Genomic DNA, 9,102 nt, shown 5'->3' with positions numbered 1-9,102 from the left:
AAGCGGCCGCCGCCGCCGCACCCCCCCACCACCCATGCCGGCTTCCTTCCCTCTTGTCACAGAGGGTGGGCAGAAACATGAGAGAAAGCTCACCCGGGTAAGTGAGAATGGGTCACGATGGTCATCGTGGAAGGTGGACAGCCAGGGGATAGTGGATGGATGCATTTCATCAAGAAGTCCCACCGGCATAAATCGCCCATTCTCCCTTATCCATCAATGGGCAAGTTAAAACTGGTCACCTGCCAGCAACTGTATGGTGCCATGGAGGGCTGACACGGAAACATGCTGGGTGCTTGTTTCCTTGCTTTGCTTGGATTTGGGTGACTTTTGTCCTATTGTGGTGCTTGGAATTGAACCTAGGGCCTGAAGTTCATTAAACAAGCACTTGCAACTGAGCTGCAGGCCCAGAACATTCTGTTTTCAAAGGGGTTTCAGCCTACATCTAGATAGATAAGATTTGTGGTGCACGCCTTTAATGCCAGCACTTGGGAGGTAGAGATAGGAAGATCACAATGGGTTCAAGGCCATCCTGAATGACATAGTGAGTACCAGGTCAGCCTGGGCTAGACTGAGACCCTACCAAAAAAAAAAAGAAAAGAAAAAGAAAGAAAGAAAGAAAAGAGTGGTGTTAAACCCAGCACTCAGGAGGCAGAGGTAAGAGGATCGCCATGAATTCAAGGCCACCCTAAGACTCCATAGTGAATTCCAGTCAACCTGGGCTAGAGTGAGACCCTACCTCGAAAAACCAAAAAATAAATAAATAAGAAAAAAAAGCAACTAAAATCTAATACTCACAAAAGCCCTGCCCAGTTTGTAAGTGTATCTACGGACTCTGTTATTCTTACCTTTTCACTGCTGGGACAAAGCACCCAACCGAAAGCAACCGTTTAAAGAAACGTTTACTGGGGCCTACAATCTTGAGAGGAGGTCTCAAGATGGCACGAGTAGAGGCTGAACATCACTCTGCCACCACAGGTGGAAAGCAGCAGCAGAAGAGTGAGCTAAACTCGGGCTGGAGAAATGGCTTAGCGCTTAAGGCGTTCGCCTGTGAAGCCAAAGGACCCAGGTTTGATTCCCCAGGACCCATGTAAGCCAGATGTACAAGCGGCACATACATCTGGCATTCGTTTGCAGTGGCTAGAGGCCCTGGCACTACCATTCTCTGTTTGTCTGTCTCTCTTCTCTTGCAAATATATATATATATATATATATATATATATATATATATATATATATATATATATTGTATTATATATTTATGTGAGCTTCACTCTAGCAAGGGGGAGATGACTATGACACTCCTAACCCCGGCCCTGGAACACCACCACTGGCTCCATTCCCCAAATGACCATCAGCTGAAGACAAAGCATTCAGAACGCATGAGTTTATGGGAGACATCTGATTCAAACCACCACAGACTGTTCAGAATTCGTGTGTGTGTGTGTGTGTGTGTAATAGACGTATGTTCATGTGTGCATAGCCAGTCACATCTGTAGTTTGTACAACTCTGTGCTTGGGAGTACTGGAGGAAAGTTCTTTTAGAATGGTTGCTGTCAGGACAGCACAGGAACTGGGGGCGCCCCAGGCCCCTTGTATATACAGACAGGGTAAGATCCAAGGAGTTGAATCTATACAGCTCTGGTCTCTCAGTGGGGCTGGGGAGAGAGTTCAGCCATTAAGGGCACTTGCCTGCAAAGCCTGCTGGTCTGGGCTCAATTCTCCAGCACCCACAGAAGAAAGCAAGCTGCATCTCTGATCCCAGTGCCTCTGACAACGGGAGGCCAAACGCATCCAAAGCTCCTTCGTTTGCAGTGGCGAGAGAGACTCTGTCTCAAAGAAGGTGGGGCACAGACTCCTTGAAGTCATCTCCTGACCTCCATGTGGCACACGCGCGTGCACACACACACACACGCACACACAAGAAAGAAATGAACGACCGTCTGTTTTCTCCCATGGCAGCTGTAGGAGGCCCCTGAGGGCAGCCCCTAGTATAGTGACCAGAAGAGGTCCTGTGGGATGTGTGTGAAGTCTAGGCTCTGGCCTCTAGCTTCTCTGGTGAAAGTCGTGGCTCTAGTGCCTGCTGGCTGCTTCCAAACATCTCTGCGCCTCACATTTCCCTTGGGGGAAAGTAGTTGCTGGGATCCACAGTGTGAGGTGGAGGGATAAGTGCGAGCTAGTCAACGCTCTCTGAAAAAAAAAAAAAAATAGTGTCATTTTGGGCTAGAGATATGGCTCAGCGGTAATGCCCAATGACCCCAGTTCAATTCCTCAGTACCCATGTAAAGCCAGATGTACAAAGTGGCGCATGTGTCTGGAGTTCGTTGGCATGGGCCTATTCTCTCTCTCTCTCTCTCTCTCTCTCTGTCTGCTGGGTGGAGTGGCGCACACCTTTAATCCCAGCCTGAAACTACATGGTGAATTCCAGGTCAGCCTGGGCTAAAGATGCTATATTGAAATACCAAAGAAAAAAAAAGGCACCATTTTAATTATTTTCTGTCAACCTCACCAGCAGACCCACTTCAGCCAGGGACTGCTGCTGCTAGGGTCCCATGGCCCCACCCCTTGAAGCCTGCCCTCTGGGTGTGATCTTTTTTTATATGTTTAATTTATGTATTTACAGAGAGAGAAGAAAATGAAAGAATGAGAGAAGGAATGGGCATGCCAGGCTTCCTGCCACTTTGTGCATGTGGCTTTATGTGGGTACTGGGGATTCAAACCCAGGCTGCTAGGTTTTGCAAGCAAGCGCCTTTAACTGCTGTGCCACCTCTCCAGCCCTGGATGTGATCTTTTCTTGTTTGTTTTTTGGGTTTTCGAGGTAAGGTCTCATTCTGGTCCAAGCTGACCTGGAATTCACTATGTAGTCTCAGGGTGGCCTCGAACTCATGGTGATCCGCCTACCTCTGCCTCCTAGGTGCTGGGATTAAAGGCGTGTGCCACCAAGCCCAGCTTTGTTTTGTTTTTTAAATGCTTGTTTATTTGTTAATGAAAGGGTGAGAGTGGACATGCCAAGGCCTCCAGCTACTGCAAAAGAACTCCAGATGCATGCGCCACCATGTTCATCTGGCTTTACGTGGGTACTGGGGAATCAAACCTGGGTCCTTAGTTTTCACAGGCAAGAGCCTTAACCACTAGGCCCTTCTCCAGCCCTGTCTTGTTTTTTGTTTTTTTTTTTCCTGTTTATTTATTTATTTATTTATTTATTTATTTATTTATTTGAGAGCGACAGACACACAGAGAAAGACAGATAGAGGGAGAGAGAAAGAATGGGCGCGCCAGGGCTTCCAGCCTCTGCAAACGAACTCCAGACGCGTGCGCCCCCTTGTGCATCTGGCTAACGTGGGACCTGGGGAACCGAGCCTCGAACCAGGGTCCTTAGGCTTCACAGGCAAGCGCTTAACCGCTAAGCCATCTCTCCAGCCCCCTGTCTTGTTTTTGAGGCAGGGTCTCACTCTAAGCCAGGCTGATCTGGAACTCAGTCTGGCCTCAAACTCAAACTGATCCTCTCACCTCAGCCTCCTGCGTGCTGGAATTATAAAGGATGAGCCACCACACCTAGTTTGGATATGATCTTCACCCAGCCACTGATAGATTACCAATCCTGACAGGCTGACAACTCATAGAGACGCTCTCTCCACCTGCTGGTAGAACAAAGAACTGCAAGCAGGTTGCACGGTGTCCTGCGGCTGAAGGAAGAGCCGCGGATGGACGGAAAATTTTTGCACAACAGGCTGATGAATCCTGACTGGGGACTAGTGGCATCCTCGGGACACGAGGCTGTACATTCCTCCGCTTTGGCATTGATTACCACTTGCCTGATTCTTGGGCTGCTGTTGAGAATCTGTATCCAGTAGGTGGTCCCAGACACGGGGAGCTTATGAAGCTGTTGACATCAACATGAGCAGTTCTCTGTTTGTGACCCTTTTTGTCTTTTTTTTTTTTTTTTTTTTTTTGCCATTTGCTTTACTTTTATTTTCCACAGTCCCCACCTGCCCCTGCTGCCCGTATCACTGCAAGTTAAAGCAAGCAGGAATTGTGGAGCCAGCCCTATTTGTTCTCCTGTTAGGGTAAGGACACGCACGCATGCACACACACACACACACACACACACACACACACACACACACTTTTTGTGTGGCTGATCTGAGCTTTGCCGAGCCTGCCGACTGAAGACTGGCCACAGCCCATCCCTTGAGGTCAGGTATGTACAGAACCTTCCCTAGCAACAGCTGCGGCCTCACAGTAGCCTGTGCTCTGGGGATCTGGCCCTGGAGTTATTCCATTTAAAGAAACCTCCACGAACCTGGCAGAGAGGGAGAGAGGGGGGAGGGAAAGAGCGCCACCGAGCTACATGCTGGCATCGTGCCCAGCTGTCCCTCCCACCCCCTTCAAGAACCACTGACAAACAACCTTGCCTGGTGCCCAAATGGCATGCCAAGTCCTGCTGTATTAAAACCCTGGAAGACTTTAAGCAAGGAGTCCAGTTTCAGCAGGTGGGGAAATCAAGGCAGCCAGAGCCCAGTGTGAGCAAGGTCACACACAGTGCTGACAAACAGAGCTCGGGAGCCAGGCAAGCAGAGCTGCGTGCTAACCATGAGCTTCAGACACTGGATGCCAAGGCCCTGGGCCCGGCACCGAGGAGGAACAAACATTTCCCAACTTGTGTCAACAGCAGAGCCCAGAACTTTCCACCCATGAGTCCCTACAGCGGTGCCCTCTTCTCTTGGGGAAACAGAGGCTCACCTGGAGCCTCCTTTGGGGAGTCGGGTCCAAACCAGGCAAAACTCTCCAGCAATCCAATTCCCAGCAAGGCTCAGAAACACCAGACTAGACATCAAAAACCTGGCAGACTTTGGAGAAGGGATTAGATCATCACAACAGGATGAAATCTAGGAGGAACCCAAGGAGAGGAGGAGGGATGGAGGCCAAGAATGTCTTGAGGCAACCTAGAAACGCCTTCAGATTAAAGCAGGCCGACCGGCACCTCTGGGCCACAGCCAGGAAGGCCCAGGCCATGTCCAGCCCCTTTCGGGTGGGATGGTAGGGCTCTGGATCCACACGCATATGACACACGTGCACCGATTGACACACAAATCCAGGGAAGGCAGAGGGGATAGTAAACACATCATGTGCACACGCAAAATTCAAGCACACAGACACACGTACTCAGAAGTCCAAGCCTGGCACGCGAGTCCACGGCAGTGCATGTGTGCATCTGCGTGCAGTCTACGAGCGTGTCTCCACAAAGCTGGGGGAGAAGCCATCAGTCATCTCTGAGGAATCTTAGCAACAGCCATCCCCAGAAAAGGCTTCTGCCAGCTGGAGCCAGGATGAGTCAGCAGAGGGCCAGTGGGGGAGGCGAGACTGGGCCACCAAACTGGCCTCTCCCCTTCTCCCGGGAAGAGCTCCAGACCCAGCCCAGCCTGGCTGCCTTGCCTGGGTCACCACTCTGGCGTTGGTAGCCAAGAACACATTCCTGGAACTGGCCAGCACCGGCGGCCCGAGGGCTTTTCCCTCCTCCTCCCTCTCCTTCGCCCTGCCATGCCGCCCCACACCCGCCCTTTTATTTTTCCTTCTTGCTGCAAAACCAAAACACCATGTTCATGAGCTCAGGGGCTGTTGGCCAAATGGCAAACACGGGCAGGCTGGGAGGGATTGGACACAGGAGCTGTGGGGCTCGAGCTGGCCCGGGGAACAAGGGCGCCTTCCTGCCAGCAGCCAAAGACCCAGTTAGGGATCTCGGTGCTCCGCTTCTGTCCTTCAGGGCAGAGTGTTATTGCCCTGAGCTTCCAGGAAGTTCAAGGTAGTGGCTCCCGTGGGGAAGAGGAGACTCTCAGAGGCTGAGGTTGTTAACACAGGGGGAGGAGGTGACCGAAAGAACAGAACAGTACCAAGATTCTTCACTGGCTGACGGCAACACGGATCACCCTCCCAGCATGGCCCTAGGGTAGCAGAATGATCTTTCACAGATGGGACTTGAAGGTGCAGACAGTTGAGGCATTGGGCCCAAGGTCACGCAGAGCTCTCCCCTGGGTGTTAGGTAGGATACAGCCAGCCCAGAGCTCCCTCCTGGGCTTAAGGGCAGGTGACAGTTGCTTTTCTCTAAGGACTTCACCTTCTCTGCATGTGCCAGGCCTGCCCTCAACACCTACAAAAACAAAACAAATTTAAAAAATAAAATTAAGAAAAAAAAGGGGGGGTGGTGGCTAGCGCTCTCTTCTGTCCCCGTCCTTGCCAGCAAAGCAAACAGATCTGAGGGAAGAGCCATCTGCAGTCTCAGCGCGGCGGTGACGGCTGTCGTCAGCAGGGGCAGTAACAGCCCGGCCCAGCTCAAATCCCCGACCTCTTTACTGGAGGCAGGAAATGAATAAAAGCTAAATGAGTTTGGAAATGCCAGGAGGCAGTGTGTTTATCCCCCTTCCCCCACCCCCTCCCCCTGGCAAGGACCGCGTATAGTTACAGTTTAATCTTGGAAATGCCAGACAGCTGTTCCCCGTTGCTAAGAGACTGGCCCACATTATGCAGATGTCAGGGACCTCAAATGTCTGCCGGAAATTACTGATCATGTTGGAAGAGCAGAGGGGGCCTTCTCTCCGCTGGGGAAGCACAGCGGGAGACCCCTGGGGGGATGGCAGATATAAGGGGGCCATCCCTTCCTTCCTCCTCCCTAAGATCTGACTCCTCGGGCCGCTAGAAGTGCCCTAGCTCCCCTCCTCCCTTCAGCTCCCTCCCACTTCACCCCTGTCTTCAGCCTTCTAGGACCCTGTGGACCAACACCCAGCCGCACCCGGCACCCCCTTCTCCAGAGAGCTTTCTGCAGTTCAGTGTCCCTGCGTCTGTTTTCTGGTCTTCCCTGCCACTGGGATGGCAAAGCAGCAGCCACTGAAAGAGCGTGCTTCTCCACCCTGGACTCCTCCTCACCTGGAGCTGGAAATGATGGCGCTTTCCTCAGCATCCCCCAGCCCCTCAGAAACCCAAAGGAGAGAGCCATCACCATGGCAACCACAGCTACCAGAGCGGCTACATCACCTGTCCCTGGAGAAGTAGAGCTGCCCCTGGGGCAAGGGGTTCAGGAGGGGCTCAAGGAGGCCCTTTCCCACACTCTAACCCCCAACCCAGACTGAAGGTCCCAGGGTGAGATGTGAGCAGGCTGGAGAGGGACACGGACTGATGATGCCAGGCAGTACCAAGACAAGCAATGACATCCACAGGGTCTTCAAGAGAAGATCGCAGGGGCTGGAGAGATGGCTTAGTGGTTAAGGCACTTGCCTAAAAAGCCAAAGGACCCAGGTTTGATTCCCCAGGACCCACCTAAGCCAGCTGCACAAGGGGACGCATGCGTCTGGAGTTGGTTTACAGTAGCAGAAGGCCCTGGCACACTCATTCTCTCTCTCTCTCTCTCTCTCTCTCTCTCTCTCTGCCTTTCTGTCACTTTCAAATAAATGAGTAACAATAAAAATATTTAAAAAAGAAAAACAGCTTTCCTTAAAGAGAGAGAGAGAGACATCTCTGGGTATTGGGGAGCAGAGGCTAGGGTCTGTTCGTGCACAGTGGTTCCATACACCTACTGTTTCTGACAGCCCACAAAGTGCCTTGACAAAAGCCATGTCCCCTTGCTGGTGCAGTCCAGGTGATACATGCTCTCCCTACTGACAGTTATGTGGCCTTGGCCTTCAGCCACCCGAGAAGCCCCAAACCCTATAAAATAGAGGAAGTCATACTTTTTTTTACACACGCGTGCACACATGTGCATCCACACATGTAAGAGCTTTTTGGAGGGAGGGTCTCAGAAGCGCCGTGAAAGAAGTGGTATTGCCATTGCCATCCAGCCTTCCAGAAGACACTGGTAGGGAAACTATTGTCCTTTTCTTTGCAGATTCCACAGTCCTGCAGCCACAGTGATTCTGCATAGGGAAAATGAGGCAGTGACTCTATCCCCCCCCCACACACACACACATACACCCCCAACAAGAAGCGTATTCACCAACCCTGTGCTGTCTGGCCTCGGGCTTGCCCTGGGTTCAAACCCTAGGAGGGCTGTGACCTTTCTCCCTGGGAAGTGACTCAGATGCCCGGGCTTCTCCTAGCTGCGTGAGCTTGGGTAAACAACCAGACCGCCTTAGCTCTCATTTCCCCTTCCACGCCGTGGAATCCCACCAACCTCTCAGGGCTGCGGTGAGGATTAGACGAGATGAAACACAGCCTGCTTTGCTTCTGCTAAGCTCTCAGCACATCAAGTTCTTTCATTAAAGTGCAGCGGCTCCCAAAGGCGCCGGGCTTCGGCTGCGGGAGGGTCAGCATCCCTCAGGCTGCAGGCTTACCCGCTCCCACTTCCACTGTGTTAGGGAAGGACCCCAGTGCCTGTTTGGAAGGTTCCAGAAGAGCTGTTCAGGACAGAATGTGAGGAGGACTTGGAGGGCAAGGGAAGATGCTCATCAGAACGGGGGCTGCAGGAAGGTGGTACCCCAACCCTGGCAAGAAACCGCTGAACCAGAAAGGACTTGTTGGTTGGTGGGCTAGGGCACCAGGGCTGAGTCGAGCTGGCTTCAGTTGCTCAGCCCCTCTGGATGGTCCCCAGCCTTCCCTTGGCTTCATTTAGGGAGTGAGGGAGGGAGTGCAGGGGCGGGGGGGGGGGCAGCCGCTTTGTCTCCCCTTTGTTCCTCTCTTGCCTGACTCCAAGCCTCTCCCCATCCTTTCATCTGCAGGCGCCCAGCCTCGAGCACTCCCCATCCTCCCTTTTACTGCCGCTCCCCCACCCTTCCCTTGAAGCAGTTTTCTTGCTTTCTCATCCTTTCTTCCTCTCGGAGCTCATGATCACACTCGGCTGCCTTCCCTCTGCTGTGTCCTCCCTCCCCCCCCCTTCCTGCTCGCTTTTCCACTTCCTCCATCCTCCTCCTCCCCTTTCCTCCTGGTTCTCCTTTCTCTCCTCTCCCCCCCCGCCCATCTTTTTATTCTCTGATTTCATCTTTATCTCCTCTTCACCTAAAGGAGACACCTGGAATCCCCAAACATATAAAATCAGGTCAAGAGCATCCATCAAGCCCTCACCAGCTCTGGTCTAGAGAGTTGGAGTCTAGAGGCCAAGGTCAGTGCAGAGTAGAAAAA

At 52.3% G+C, this 9,102-nt stretch overlaps 1 long non-coding RNA gene across 2 annotated transcripts; it reads right to left on the bottom strand.

Annotated features, from left to right (window-relative positions):
• Positions 1 to 1,369: 1,369 nt before the first annotated feature.
• LOC123462180 lies at positions 1,370 to 8,609 on the bottom strand. 2 transcript variants are annotated; one of them, XR_006638146.1, is made up of 4 exons: positions 8,159 to 8,609; positions 7,719 to 7,901; positions 5,889 to 6,145; positions 1,370 to 2,187 (listed from the first exon to the last, which is right to left on the bottom strand). It is a non-coding gene; the product is annotated as an uncharacterized LOC123462180 (long non-coding RNA). The 2 variants fall into 2 exon arrangements; XR_006638145.1 differs by lacking the exon at positions 1,370 to 2,187 and having other exon boundaries at positions 5,528 to 6,145.
• Between the last annotated feature and the right edge of the window lie 493 nt (positions 8,610 to 9,102).

Source organism: Jaculus jaculus, chromosome 7, assembly GCF_020740685.1.
Source record: "Jaculus jaculus isolate mJacJac1 chromosome 7, mJacJac1.mat.Y.cur, whole genome shotgun sequence".
NCBI lineage: Eukaryota > Metazoa > Chordata > Mammalia > Rodentia > Dipodidae > Jaculus > Jaculus jaculus.
The sequence above is the reverse complement of the archived record's forward strand: the minus strand, read 5'-3'. Positions and strand labels throughout refer to the sequence as shown.